This window comes from Triticum aestivum, chromosome 7A (assembly GCF_018294505.1).
Source record: "Triticum aestivum cultivar Chinese Spring chromosome 7A, IWGSC CS RefSeq v2.1, whole genome shotgun sequence".
Taxonomy (NCBI): domain Eukaryota; kingdom Viridiplantae; phylum Streptophyta; class Magnoliopsida; order Poales; family Poaceae; genus Triticum; species Triticum aestivum.
This window is the reverse complement of record NC_057812.1, coordinates 264,263,142-264,277,362: the sequence shown is the minus strand read 5'-3', so window position 1 is coordinate 264,277,362 and position 14,221 is coordinate 264,263,142.

The window sequence follows — 14,221 nt, the reverse complement described above, 5'->3', positions numbered from 1 at the left end:
TCAGGACGCTTGACCAGTTCCCATACATTTTTTAGCTCGAACTGTTGAAGCTCTTCTTGCATAGCTTGAATCCATTCAGGTTCCATGAAGGCTTCATCAACTTTCTTGGGTTCATATATTGAGACGAATGCAAAGTGCCCACAGAAATTTGCTAGTTGTGTTGCCCTTGAACGAGTGAGTGTACCAGGTGCATTTATGCTATCAATTATCTTCTCAATCTGTACTTCATTTGCAACACGAGGATGAACTGGACAAAGATTTTGCTCTTGCTAATCGTTGTCATCGTTTGAAGGATTGTCTTCAGGCTGAGCATTGTCTTCAGGTTGATTAGGTGCAGAAATGATAAGTTCCTCTTCAGGCTGTACTTCAGACGGTATGATTTCTCCAGTTCCCATAAGCTTGATGGACTCACTGGGTCGAATTTCATCTAGCACATTTGGCAGGTGCTCTCTTTGCGAGCCGTTAGTCTCATCGAACCGCACATCCACAGTTTCAACCACTTTATAGTGAAAGAGGTTGAAGACTCTGTAGGAGTGTGAATCCTTTCCATAACCAAGGATAAAACCTTCATGTGCGTTCGGTGCAAATTTTGAAGTGTGGTGTGGATCCTTGATCCAGCACCTAGCACCAAATACTCTAAAGTAACTGACATTTGGCTTCTTACCAGTGAGGACTTCATAGGATGTTTTCTTCAGAAGTGTGTGAAGATAAAGACGGTTGATGACATGGCATGCAGTATCAATAGCTTCAGGCCAGACTTTCTTGGTGTCTTGTATTCATCGAGCATCGTCCGAGCCATCTCAATGAGTGTTTTGTTCTTGTGTTCCACAATGCCATTCTGCTGCGGCGTGTACGGAGCTGAGAACTCATGAGTGATGCCCAATGTATCAAGATAACTGTCGAGGCCGGTGTTCTTGAATTCAGTGCCATTGTCACTTCTGATGTGCTTGATCTTGATGCCATCACTACAAAAAAATACACTTCCGCGATGACACGTGTTTGTCACAGTAGGTCGCTTTTTTTGTCATGCATGTACATCCATGACAAATTTATGACAGAATCAAGATAGTCATACATGTGCTATCGTAGAAGTGTTCCATGACATTACCAAAATTATCATCATGGAAGTGTCCACTTCCATGACGATAAATCGCGCGTCACAGAAGCGCTTTCGTCAAGGGTGACCAACACGTGGCATCCACCGTAACGGAACGCCGTTAAGCTATCGGGCCGGGTTTTGGATCCGATAACCTGTTAACAGCCCCGACCAATGGGAAATTTCCACGTGTAAATTTCTTATTGGCCGGACGAAACATGTGTCAGCTCGTCAGTGGGTCAGATAGGCGCCTATGATACGTCAACACGTGGCACGGCCCAACAGAGGCCCATTCTTGTGTGAAGGCCGGCCCGTTTGACTTGGTCAAAAGCTGGCGGGCCGGCCCATGGAAAGCCTTTTAACGGCCTATTCGAATATAGCCCATTTACAGCCCGCTAACCCAAGGCCCGTTACGCCCTATCCGAATTAGGCCCAGTAGCGTCATCTGGGCCATCCAATATGATTCTAGCCCGTTTTCACTTCTGGCCCATGTATGGCCCATGACGTCTTTCGGCCCATATGAGGCCCTATGTAACTCTTGGCCTATTAACGGCCCGTGGTGAAACTGGCCCGTAATGAACAGTGTATCACTTTACACCCGTTAACGGCCCGTGGTGAAACTGGCCCGTGATGAACAGTGTATCACTTTATACCCATTAACGGTCTGTTATACCGTTGGGCCATTTCTAGCCCATGTTATCTTGCGGCCTTCTTTAGAGCCCATTTATTCTTGGGCTCATTTCCAGCATTCGTTTACTTATGGCCCGTTACTGTCATTTTCTGCTTGTGGGCCAAATTCAGCCCGTGGTTACAGTCGGCCCATTTGTGGTCCGTTAATACGTTGGGCCGTTTTCATAGCGTCATCAAATATGGCCTATTAACGATGGCCCGTTATGGTCGGCCCATGAACGGACGATTCCAACTCTAGCCCGTTTACGGCCAGAATGCGGTCTGTTCGGCCCATGTTTGGCCAATCGATCATACGGCATGTATAAAGCCCATTGATGATACGACCCGTAGAAGGCCCATTGATGATACATCCCGTAGAAGGCCCATTGTTTCTATGGCCTGTAGAAGGCCCACTGCTTCTACGGCCCGTAGAAGGCCCACTGCTTCTACGGCCCGTAGAAGGCCCACTGTTATATGGCCCATAGAAGGCCCACAGTTTCTACGGCTCGTAGGAGGCCCAGTGTCACTACAGTAAATATTAGCCCATGGTTATTGTGGCCTAGTTTTAAAAAATAGGTTATTGCAGCCACTAGCAAACCGCAGAAAAAGAACGGCACTGACTACAAGCAAACAAATAAACAAGACAATAAGGAAATAAATAAGCAAGCAACTTACACTAGGCTATCACGGCTATTACACATATTACATCCACTGGGCATCAAAGTTCATCACCAGTGCAAATATAGAGAACACAGCAACATGTAAACGCCGCAGCAAAACAAGTCCAGAACTGAAACCACTTCAAAAGAGCTCAAGAAACAATATCCTGGGTACCCATAATGCTGGCAAGATGCTTAGCAAGCTTATTAACTTTCTCTTGTTTGGCGCTTAAGTCCTCCAGCGCTTGTTGTTGCACCAGAAAGTATGCATCTGAATTTTGCAGGGACTCCCTTAGTCCCTCGGCTTCTTGTCGCATAACATCTGATCGATGTATTTCAACTTGAAGTTGAGACTCAAGAAGCCGAACTGATTCAGGCAACAAGTTCGAAGAGCTGGTGCCAGCAGTGGTAGCCAGTAACTCGAACACTACATCAAGACAAGACTTTGGGGTTGTCTCAGTGTCTTCAATATAGTTTTTATCAGCTTTCTTGGAGACCAACAGGGATGTCTCACTATCTTGAACCTTATTTGCATTACTTCCTTTACCATTGCATAACATGGTACTCTTCTCCAATATTTTATCCGCGTTCTAAAAGAGAAACAAACAAACACATCTCAGGTTTACTAGTTCAGTAGTAAGGTGGACAGGATAACAGCATGAAACAAACATATATCTATGTAGTATGGTCACTGTATGGTCTATATCATTCTAGTTTATGTTGCCAAATCAAGATAGATACAGTTCGAATCATATCTATTTAAGACAAAGCAGCATAGACAGAATATAAGTGTGGGAAACTACACAGCAATAACAACACTTGTAATGTGCATGGCATGAGAACATAACTGTTTATTCAATTGAAACTGAAATCAACATAGAGCAAGTTACAAAAGCAAACAGCCAAACACGTTGAAGAAACAGGTTTAAAACATACCTGTTGCGCCATTGGAGTTTCAATTGCATCCTTCAAATTTGAAATTAGTTGGTATCAGTAAATACAGTGATGCAAGAGCAAAGTAGTATGAACCATAGCTACGGAACCTGACCTGAGAACAATTCTTCTTCTGCTTTAAGCGTTGACTTCGGGTTCGGAGTGGTGGTCCTCGTGATTTGGGCACTGCAGTTGCCTTACTAACTGCTCGTGTTTGGGTGCTCTGTGGTGGAGATGGTGCTATGTCAACGGGAACTGGGTGTCTATCTGTTGGGGTTGGGATTAGAAGGGGTGTAGCTGGTTCTCTGTCCAACTGGGTAGGGGTACAATCTGCATGAGTGTGGGTTATGTGTGGTGGGGCTGGTTCTTGGGCAAGTACAACCGTGGTTCTACCTGCATCGACAGGTAGCATGATCTTTTCTGAAGACCGTGTTTTTACTCCCACAGATACTGCCATCACTCCCTCCAATTAAAATGGCTGATAAACAAGAAAAGTAATTGAATGTACAGACATTGTAAGATAGACAGGTGCAATGGATAGTAGGGAAGAAAACAGGGCATGAAATAATTCACATTTATGTTGTCTAAGAAAACAAAATAGCATGACATAATTTCACATATATGATGGCTAATTAAACAGGATAGCATGACACAATTTCACATGTATGATGGCTAACTAAACAGGATAGAATGACATACTTCAAAATATGATGACTATGTAAACAGGATGACATGATATAACTATACGATGTGTCTATTAAAGTGGTTGGCATGTCATAAATCACAAACATGCCGTCGATGGAAACATGATGGCATGATATAATTCACGGATAGAATGGCATAATTTAAATATGATGACTATGTAAACAGGATGAGATGATATAACTATATTATGTCTTTAGAAAATGGGTTGGCATGCCATAATTCAGATACATGTTGTCTATGTAAACATCATAGCATGACATAATTCAAATATATGATTTATATACTAAGGAAGTGAGCAGAGGGCAATCGCATATAAGATGTGTCAACTAAGGAGATGGCATTCAATATTGTGTATATGATGTAAAAGTTAAGCATTGCAATACAACATATGCATTATATGAGTAATATAACCCTGCCAAGTTTGAGCATACACCTCAGGGGGACAATAGGACTGGTCATCTGCCTCTGAATCCTCCTCTAAAGAGCTATTTGTAACCAGCAAGATATCTGCTTCAGCAGGTAGCATTGTCTGCTATGAAGACCTTGCTTTCACTCCAGATTTCTCCATCACCAATTCAAATGGCTGATGCACAGGAAGAGCAGTTGAATATACAAACATTGTCGACAAAAGCAATGAGAAATACAAAAAAAGGACGGCATGATATAATTCACATATATGACGCTTGCCTAAACAGCATGGCATTGCATAATTCACATACATAATGCCTTGCAACAAGATAACATTGCATAATTCACATATATAATGTCTTGCAACAAGATGGCATTGCATAATTCACATATATGGTAATTAGACACTAAACAGGTGGCATTCACACAAAGCATGTCTAAACTAAGAAAATGACATAGCAGTGCAAGATACCATACGCACGATATGAGCAACATAACCCTGGTCATCTGTCTCTGAATCCTCCTCTGAGGAGCTATCGGTAACCAGCAAGACATGCGCTTCGTCAGATAGCATTGTCTGCTCTGAAGACCTTGTTTCCACTCCAGATTTTTCCAGGACCGTGCCAAATGGCTGATGCACAGGAAGAGTAATTGAATGTACTAAAATTGTTGAAAAATTTAACACTTACTAAAAAAATGATGCATGATATAATTCACATATAAGATGACTGGCTAACCAGGGTGGCATTGCAAAATTCACATATATGATGCCTGGCTAGACAAGATGGCATTGCATGATTCACATATATGATAAAAAAACTAAACAGATGGCATTGACACAAAGCATGTCTAAACTAAGCAGATGACATCTTTAATGTATACAGTAAGCAATGCAAGGCACCATATGCATGATATTACCAACATCAGCATGCCAAGTTAGAGCGAAGACCTCATGGGGTAAATAGGAGTGGTCTTCTCCTTCTGAATCCCCCTCATAACAGTTATCTTCCTCTTGATTATGATCCAAAATGGGTGGAGGGGGGTGCCTTTGCGCCCACCTTGGAACGACGTCTGCATGAAATTTTATTGCCACGCAAGGCTCGTCTCTTGTGCTCTACATGATCAGTTCCATTGTGTACAATAACTGGCATGCATAGGAATAAAACATAGTGAGATTATGTAAGGAGTGCATGCACAAATCCAGAGTGATGGTAGCAAACTATGGATAGACCCAAAACCAATGATAGCAGGCAGATAATAGCTTTGGTTAAAAAATACAGATAATGGCTCCTTTAATGTTTGTTTGAAACCAACATGAAACTCATAGTAGACACCGGAGATTAACCAGATAGTAGACAGATAGTACTGATTGCTGCCCCAATATGTACCCCACAACCATTTAAAAACTCAAGTTTTAGCATTAGTTTGGAACTGACTCGGAGTCTAATAGGTGAACACGACAATAATGTAGCATGTCATCATATTAAGCGACGCGTAACGTAAGAAGACACGGAAGAGTGTGACCTCTCTTGCTGACCCGTGTAGTCCTCAAGGTCATCTGCTCAGTTGATGATGGTAATGCAGTTGCCGTGGCTGCCGGCGGCAGGGAAGAAGATCTGAGGCGGCGAAAGACAGTCTGGAGAGCGAATCCCTGCCATGGTGAACCCTTTCGTTGTTGGAGCAGCTGAGCTGGGTTGGAACACAGCGCCGCAGGAGCAGGACAAACCACACAAAGTTTTCTTTGACACATATTTGTAACAGAAGTAATTTAGTAAGGGCTTGTTTGAATTTGAGGATTCTAACAATGCAGGGATAGGAAATAGACAGGAATAGGATAGGAATGCACGTGCAAAACAGAGAATTTAAAAACACAGGATTTCTGCCAATCTGGGTGTTTGATTCACAACAATTGGAAGATCATAGGATGCAAAAAAGCATGGTGAGATTAAGTCAAACCACAAGAAAATGTACGGTTATAATGCTATTATGCTACTATCTCTTAGTCTTGTGCTTGATGAATAGGAATATGAAAAGAAGGAGAAGTGGAAATTAGAATTCCTACGGTTTTTCTTTCAAGGAGACACTAAAGGAACAAATCCTACAGTTTTCCTTTGCTCCATTCCTTTGCACCAAATTCATGAAAAGTAGTAACATAGGAAACTTTCCAATTCCGATGTTTTTCATTCACTTTTCCTTTCAAGCACTGGCGATTCTAGTAGGCAGGCTTGAGCAAGGAAAATCCTACACTAAAAAAATGTTTTTGTGCTACTTCTATTACTTTGGACCCAGGCCACTGCCATACTAGCTCAACTCCCAGGCCCATCGACAAATGCACAGCTGAAACGCGCAGAGACAAATAATGATGGCGTTCAAGAGAGTCCATCACGGATAGCTAAGTTGCCTGGTACCTCACTGCTTGTCATATAGTAGGATAAAATAATCGTATTTCCCATTACTACGAGTGCTTAGTGGACAATATATATATAACATGTAGAGTAAAAAAGAGATGCAACAAGTGTAGAACCTCTTTGGCGAAGCCATGTCGATCTCAGTGTGATTGGGTTGGCCGGTGAGGATGCTCCGGCTGACTTGGCTGTCGGAGGAGGGGAAGAAGATCTTAGGCGTCTGGAGATGGAGCCCGAGGTACTGCTCCGCTGTGATGGAGGGTTTCGTCGTTGGAGCAGCTCCGGTGAGTTGTACGACACCGAGGCTGAACCAGGACAAGAGAGACAACGAACAATGTTAACCTGGGTGGAATTCTAATAGCATCTCCAATACATGACGTAAAATACATAACCACAAAGTGCTAGATGTAAAATACATCAGCCGCTCATCTCTGAACTTAACTGTCGAAACTGAACTTAACTGTCAAAACTGAATTTTGCTGTCGAAACTGAACGCACTAGCAAGGTGAGGCTACACGTCGGTCGACTGACTTTTTCATCTCTGGTCAGTCAATTTTCCAGCCGTTGGATACGAAATCAAGGGCCTGCAGTTCATCTTCAACCTCCACCCCCCTGAGTCGGACAAACAGCAGCCCCCAGCCGCCCGCGGCCGGCGGTGCGCCGCCCCACCCGCCCCGAAAACACTCCCCACCGCCGGTCCGCCGCCGCCCCGGCCATCCCTCTAGGCCACCCCGTGCCGAGCTTTTTCTCCGGCGATCCCCACGCCACCGCCCCTCCAACGCCCCGCCACCGCTGGCGACCACCGCCCCCATCCTGAACCCTAAGATAGATAGTGGGGTATCTCTCCGGCGAGCCCCCCTCCCTGCTGCGGCTGGTTCTTCCTTCACCCTGGCGAGCCCCCCCACCACCTGAAAATCGACTGACCCAAAAGTCAATTCAGTCGACTGAAGTGTAGCTAAATCGGAGCAGCATCGCAAGCAAGAGCAAGAGCGAGAGCAGCAGCGCGAGCAAGAGCAATAGCAAGAGCAGACCAGGCAGGGGACCGAGAGCAAGAGCAGAGCAGCAGCACGAGCGAGAGCTAATGTAGCAGTAAGTCCTACTGATGTGGATGTCGCCGCCGAGGGAGAGACGCCGTGGAGGAAGTGGACGGCGACGCCGCCGTGGATGGAGCCGCGCCGTGTCGGCTCGGGACCGAGCGCCGGCAGCACGGTGAGATCGAATCACGAAGAAAATGCGGCGATTAGTGTACAACCTCTTTGGTGGCACCGATTAGGCCGCAGCTTCATCCGAGGAAACGGTGATGATGATGCTCTTCTGGTGGTGCAGGTGAAGACGGCGGTGTGGGAATGGAGGTGGCGTGAAATACGAGGGGAACGTCGGGGCAGCTCCTTGGAGGTGGAGGACGGGGTGGCTGAACCGGCGGGACGATGAGATCGACGATGGATCCTCATCCGGTAAGGTGGATGAGGGACGTCGAGGTGTTGCTGTGGATGACATCGTTGGGGAAGAGGCTCCGGCTGGGTGGCGGACGGAGCAGGGTGTGGGGTTTCGTCGCGGATTTTCGCGACCTCGGTGTATGAATGGGTGGGCGTATGGGATGGCAGTGGGGAACCATGGCTTAGAGACGCGCTTGTCCGAAATGTGGGGTAAGTTACGAAAGTACCCCCACCGATTTGAGGCGGTTCTTTCGGTTCAAGGGTACCACGGGCATTTCGTGGGTCTGGATTTCACGGGAGGTGGGAGTTTTCGCGTGCGTTGTAATTTTGGAATAGCAAGGCGCGGGTTGACATGGAGGGAGTTGTGGAGCACAACAAGACAAAGATATATCTTAAATATTTCGGGCTAACAAGGCGCGGGTTGAAGAGGCGGGAGTTTCGCAGCACGATAGACAGAGACACTAGCTTGAATTTTCGGCATAACAAGGCGCGGCTTGAAATTTCGGAAGAACAAGCTTAACGTGTACCCCAAAAAAGACAATTTGCACCTCAACACGTACAACACACACACAAACACCATTTATACTAGAGTAAGGTACACGTGCATTGCACGCATGAGATTTGGCAACCAAATTATGAATAAATACCACATTATAGAATGCAAGCTTTGAGTCATATATGCATGATGTAGATGTTCATTTAATCCTTATAGCTCATTTCATTCAAAATCATCTAGTTTTTATAAGAAAGCTAATCTATTTTAAGATTCATGGAATTGTGCGTCGTAAGACATAAAGTAAAAACAAATAATGGCAAATCATGTAGAAAAACATTTGGCCAATTTTGATACAGAAGATTCTAGAACAAATAAGAAGTGCTTGTGTTTTGATGTTTGTGCATTATGCTTAAGTTCAACCATGGACTCTTCTAGATTATACATGTGGCGAAATCTGGTGGAATCTAGATGATATCCAATGGCCAGTAGTGCTCAAATTTGCCATCTTTGGATCATCGGATTCGCCTCATCCAATGACCATATTTCAAAGTTAAAGTTACCCGCACACAATATTAAAAATATAATATATATATAGGGGTATAGATATAGATATGTGATGCAAAAGCCGCCCATCATCTCCAATTCGAACAGTGTGTCCATGCACGGATGCGACATGGCCAAATGATGTGTGCCATCGGTATCTCAAGTTCAAATCAGTCTGACCTTGTTCAATGTGTATACATTACAACATGCTCATTTCCAAACCACACCACGCAGATCTCCGTTATATTCATGCATGCATGGGTTTCAAACATTAGGATCTCTTATTCAAATATTTGAATTCAACTTTACATTGATTGTGACCTCACTTATTCAGCTATTCTTTTACACCCACATAGTAGTCTTCTCTTTATAATTGTACCACTAGCTTTCTCCTGTGCATGCATGCACACACAGTACCAGTTGGCGTTATCCATCGCACGCATGCAATCTTTTTCTTCAGGTTGGTCTCCCATGAAGGCACACACCAACACACATCCCCCTCTCCATCATATCGGGCATTCTTTATCTCTTACGCGTGCATGCACAATGATCGATGTTCCTCTATGTATGTGTGTGAATAGCTAGGTCTTTCATAGTTTTCCACACAAATCGATCAATCGATATATCCAGTGAGGTCTCACCCTCTTTCCCACGTCCACATCGATCAATCTATATCTCTCTATATAGGATTAACATATATAGCTAATAAACCCACATTAATTATGTATCCAACGTCCCCCTCTCATCATCCATGCCTTCCTCTTCATCTCTCAGACACGTGCACAATGGCGAAGACAGGGGCAGTAAGGGCCCCTGCCCCCTCCCCCCATAACATCACTATATATCAAGGCTAATATGAATGTGATTCATTAGACAATTGCTGCTAAAAATGGTTTAAGTTCATGAATTGACCCTCCTCGTAAAGGATTAGCAATGCTTGGCCCCCTAGCTCATTTATTTTTCATGGCTCCGCCACTGCGCGCATCAACGCACGTGTTCGCCCCCTCTCTCTAAATATCGATCTCCACTTGTGCATTCCTTCATAGTCTCCCTCCACTCGGCCCCTTGCACCATCTTCTAGCCCACCCACCAGATTTTGCCACATGTACAATCTAGCAGACTCCATGGTTGAACTTAAGCATAATGCACAAACACTCGTACAATCCTGCGTTTTTTTGATGCACAAACCTCTTTGAAAGAATTCTATGTTTTTTCTATGCACAATCAAACACTCGTACAATCCTGTAGGATTCAAGACGACATTCCACTATAATCCCATGTTTTTCCTATTCCCGCGTACTTAGCTTTTTTTATAAAAACTAATTGATTTTGAATGAGATGAACTATAAGAATTAAACGAAGGGCTACATCAGGCATCTATGACTCAGAGCTTACATGCTATAGTGTGGTATTTATTCATAATTTGGTTGCAAAATCTGATGCGTGCAATGCACGTGTACCTTACTAGTATTTCGAGTTTGTGCAAAACACGTAAACCAGAATACCAATTGCACGCTACATAGTGTCTCTCTTACAGTACATGAAGCCATGTGGCACATGTGTAGGCGTTGTCGCGACCTCCTTGCGTGGATTGATCACAGTGACGTGTTGCTGGTTCCAGAAGAATGTACTCGTCCTCCCTGAGCCATACTGGCAGTACATGCATGAAGCAAAGATGTGCACACACTCATTCCTCGCATGCACACGCGGGTACACGGGCGGACGCAATTTTGTACCAAGATCCACCCCATGTGATAATTTGACGCATGTAAAGTCGTTCACTTCATTGATGGTCGATTAATATAGCGCATGCAAATTGAGTGGACGTGAGGGCGGAAGAAAGACATTATTACTCCACTGCGCGCATGCGAGTAGTTAAAACGTGGGTTGCTAGTAGTACTTCCATTGGTCTCCTTCATATTTTGTGCCAATTTTTGAAAGTAACATACTACTCAATATTTACGCATTTGAGGAGTGTAGTACTTGAAATTTATGTTCCGCTAAACTCATCGGGAGCCGTTTCGGGCCTCGAAACCAAAACCATCAATTAATCTTTACCTTGTTCCCATCACATTCGAAAGCCTTCTCACACCTACTAGTAGTATGTACCAAACCTGAACGTGTTCCCACTATGCAGGTTATAGTACTAGTGCTAGTACTTAGGTTATAAAAAGGGGAACTACCTAACCGAAAATCACTCTACCTTTCCTCCTCATAAGTGCTTCTTCTTCGTCCATCATTGCCATCGCCGGTGAGCGGAGCTCTAGGTCGAGAACTACTCGTAACAAGGGAGCGGCAACCAAGGCTGTGGAAAAAAAGAGAGGGCTCGCCGCCACGCAGAGACCTCGAAAGATCTCTCTTGGGCAGGCGATGGCTCCCAGGAGCGCCCTAGCCGTGGAGGCGAACATGCCGAGCCGGCGGAGCTGGAGTCGTTATCCCTCGACGGCATGCCCGATCAGCTCAATAAGCAGAAGGAGTTCATCCAAGGCTTGATGGAGTTGCTGAAGGAGAGCCTCGACGACATGCCCGCTGAGCTCAGTCAGCAGGGGGAGTTGACCACCGGCTTGGTGATGCTACCGAAGAAGAGCATTGCCTCGGAGAAGAAGGCGACCGGTGAAAACCTGCGACTTCGAGAGGACAATGCGAAGCTCTGCCATGAGATCGACCTGTTGAAGGAGAAGAATGCCGGCTGGAAGAAGCTACATGAGAATAGTAGTTCCTCGATGAAGATGTTGCAGGCCCTCGCCATGGAACAGAAGGAAGAGTTGGCGAAGCTCCGCATCAAGCACCCGACTGCTGTCAAGGTACGTAATATGGCTGTGGAACAGATGATGAAGACTCGCATCGAGAAATGTCGCGTCATGGACACAATGATGAAGATGGTGGAGGAGACGCGCAAGGAGATGGAGGTCGTGCAGGCGATGAAGACGCAGTTACGACTTCGCGGCGAATTAGATCATTTGGGGTGATAATCTTCCTTCTTCTTTTGCTCTTGTGTTTCATCTTTTGCTTCGGGTGTTTCGCCGCACTTGTCACGTTCTCTGCGAGGCATGAATAGAACAATGTTTTTTTGAGGGAATGAATAGAACAATGCTAACAATGAGATGACTAGCAAATTAGATCATTTTTATCACCATATGGCACTGGGCTGTCATGTTTCGTGCTCCTCCATCGCAGTACTACTCCAGTGGAAAACTTGAGTATACCGCACGGTTCTTTGCTCCTCCTTGATCAGGTCGTCGGCACATTTATACGAGCAGTCAAATCACAAGGCCCCGCCTTCCAACAGTAATGAGCCATCAAATCACAAAGGCCCTCGCCTCTCGTGAAACCGACCAAGCTAGACTGCCCCGCCCTCTAGCCTTTTAAAAAATGTATACTTTTGTACAGCAGTAGTATCGATGGATTGCACCATGGAGCAAAACTTGAAATTAAAAAAAAGGTGGTACATATAGAGAGCGCTCGTCGCCAAATTATGCATATAGTACTATTAAAAAGGCTAGTCACAATAATGGTGTCCAGCACAACCCACCCCTCAAATAAAACTAAGAGGGTGCTTGGATACGTTTTAGTCACATGACTAAAACTAGTGGGACTAAAACATGCTAGCCTCACCCATGCTTGGATCCAAATACTAAAAAGGCTAAAATCAAGTTAATGAGCATTTATTATCCTCCAAACCCTCCAATCCAGAACTCGCCTGTGTTAAAGGAGAGGAGTTAAATGGGTAGAGAGAGGACTAATCCACATTTTAGTAGGGGTACCCCTGACTAAAAAAATTTAGTCTCAAGACTAGTGTTAGCCCCTCTTTAGTCAGGGGTGCTTGGAACTTTAGCCTCTTAAAGAGACTAGTTTTAGTCAGACTAAAATAAGTCCCTTGGATCCAAGCACCCTTTAAGCATCCTGGAATTCTTTGACAAAACTAAGCACCCTGAAATTCTTTGACAACTAAACTGCTGGCTATATGATGTTGGCCATATATATTGTAAGTATATAATGTGAAGAAACGAGTGGTAGTACTATACCAACTAAAAGATGAAATGTAAGAAATACTAGTATGTACGTACTGAAGAGTTAAAGTAACAAGAAGAAACATAACATAGTTCTGCTGGGGGCTCAGCACAACACACCCCTCAAATTAAATTAAGCACACCTGAAATTAAACTTTGCAACTGTTCCGGTAGACACTGCATTAGAACCACCATGAGCAATGACACTGCCACCTTACTCAGAGTCCTCGTCCACGTCCTCGACTTCATCCTTGTCCCTCTTCCTCTTGGCCGATACTTCTTTGCTTGAACCGCACACTTGGCTGTTGCTCTTCATCCAACCCTTATAGATATTGAAGCAAAGGTAGCCATCCATTGCAGTGTACTGGATGTGGTCTATATCTAGTACATTCCGCTGCCATGCGTGACGATGAAACGTGTATGGAGGTTTCACCAGTTTACCGTATGAAGGATGAACCATGGCTCCTGCCAGGGTCAACATTGAAGGCTGACAAGAGGGCACCAGCCGATTCTTCTGGAGGTCGAAGGGGTTGCCTACAACGAGGCCTATCCGACCTAGGATTTCTTTGTCGTTACCAAAGTCTACAGTAACGAATTTGACTAGGTTGCTCCTGAGGAAGTCCTTAAAATCCTGGCACTCAATGTCGGCATGGCATATGTGGTAGACCAAGCATAAGTCATGCACGCAAACCTGGATCAAGGCGGGCCTCTTCCTCTTTTCGTCCTTTAGATCCTTCTCTTGTCCCAGGACTATTGTGTACTCAACATCTAGCCCAGCGACCCACTCATCATATGAGTTTTCAAACATGCGTCTGAAGCGAGAAAGGCATCCTTTCACCGTCGTGGAAGAACGGGTGTAGA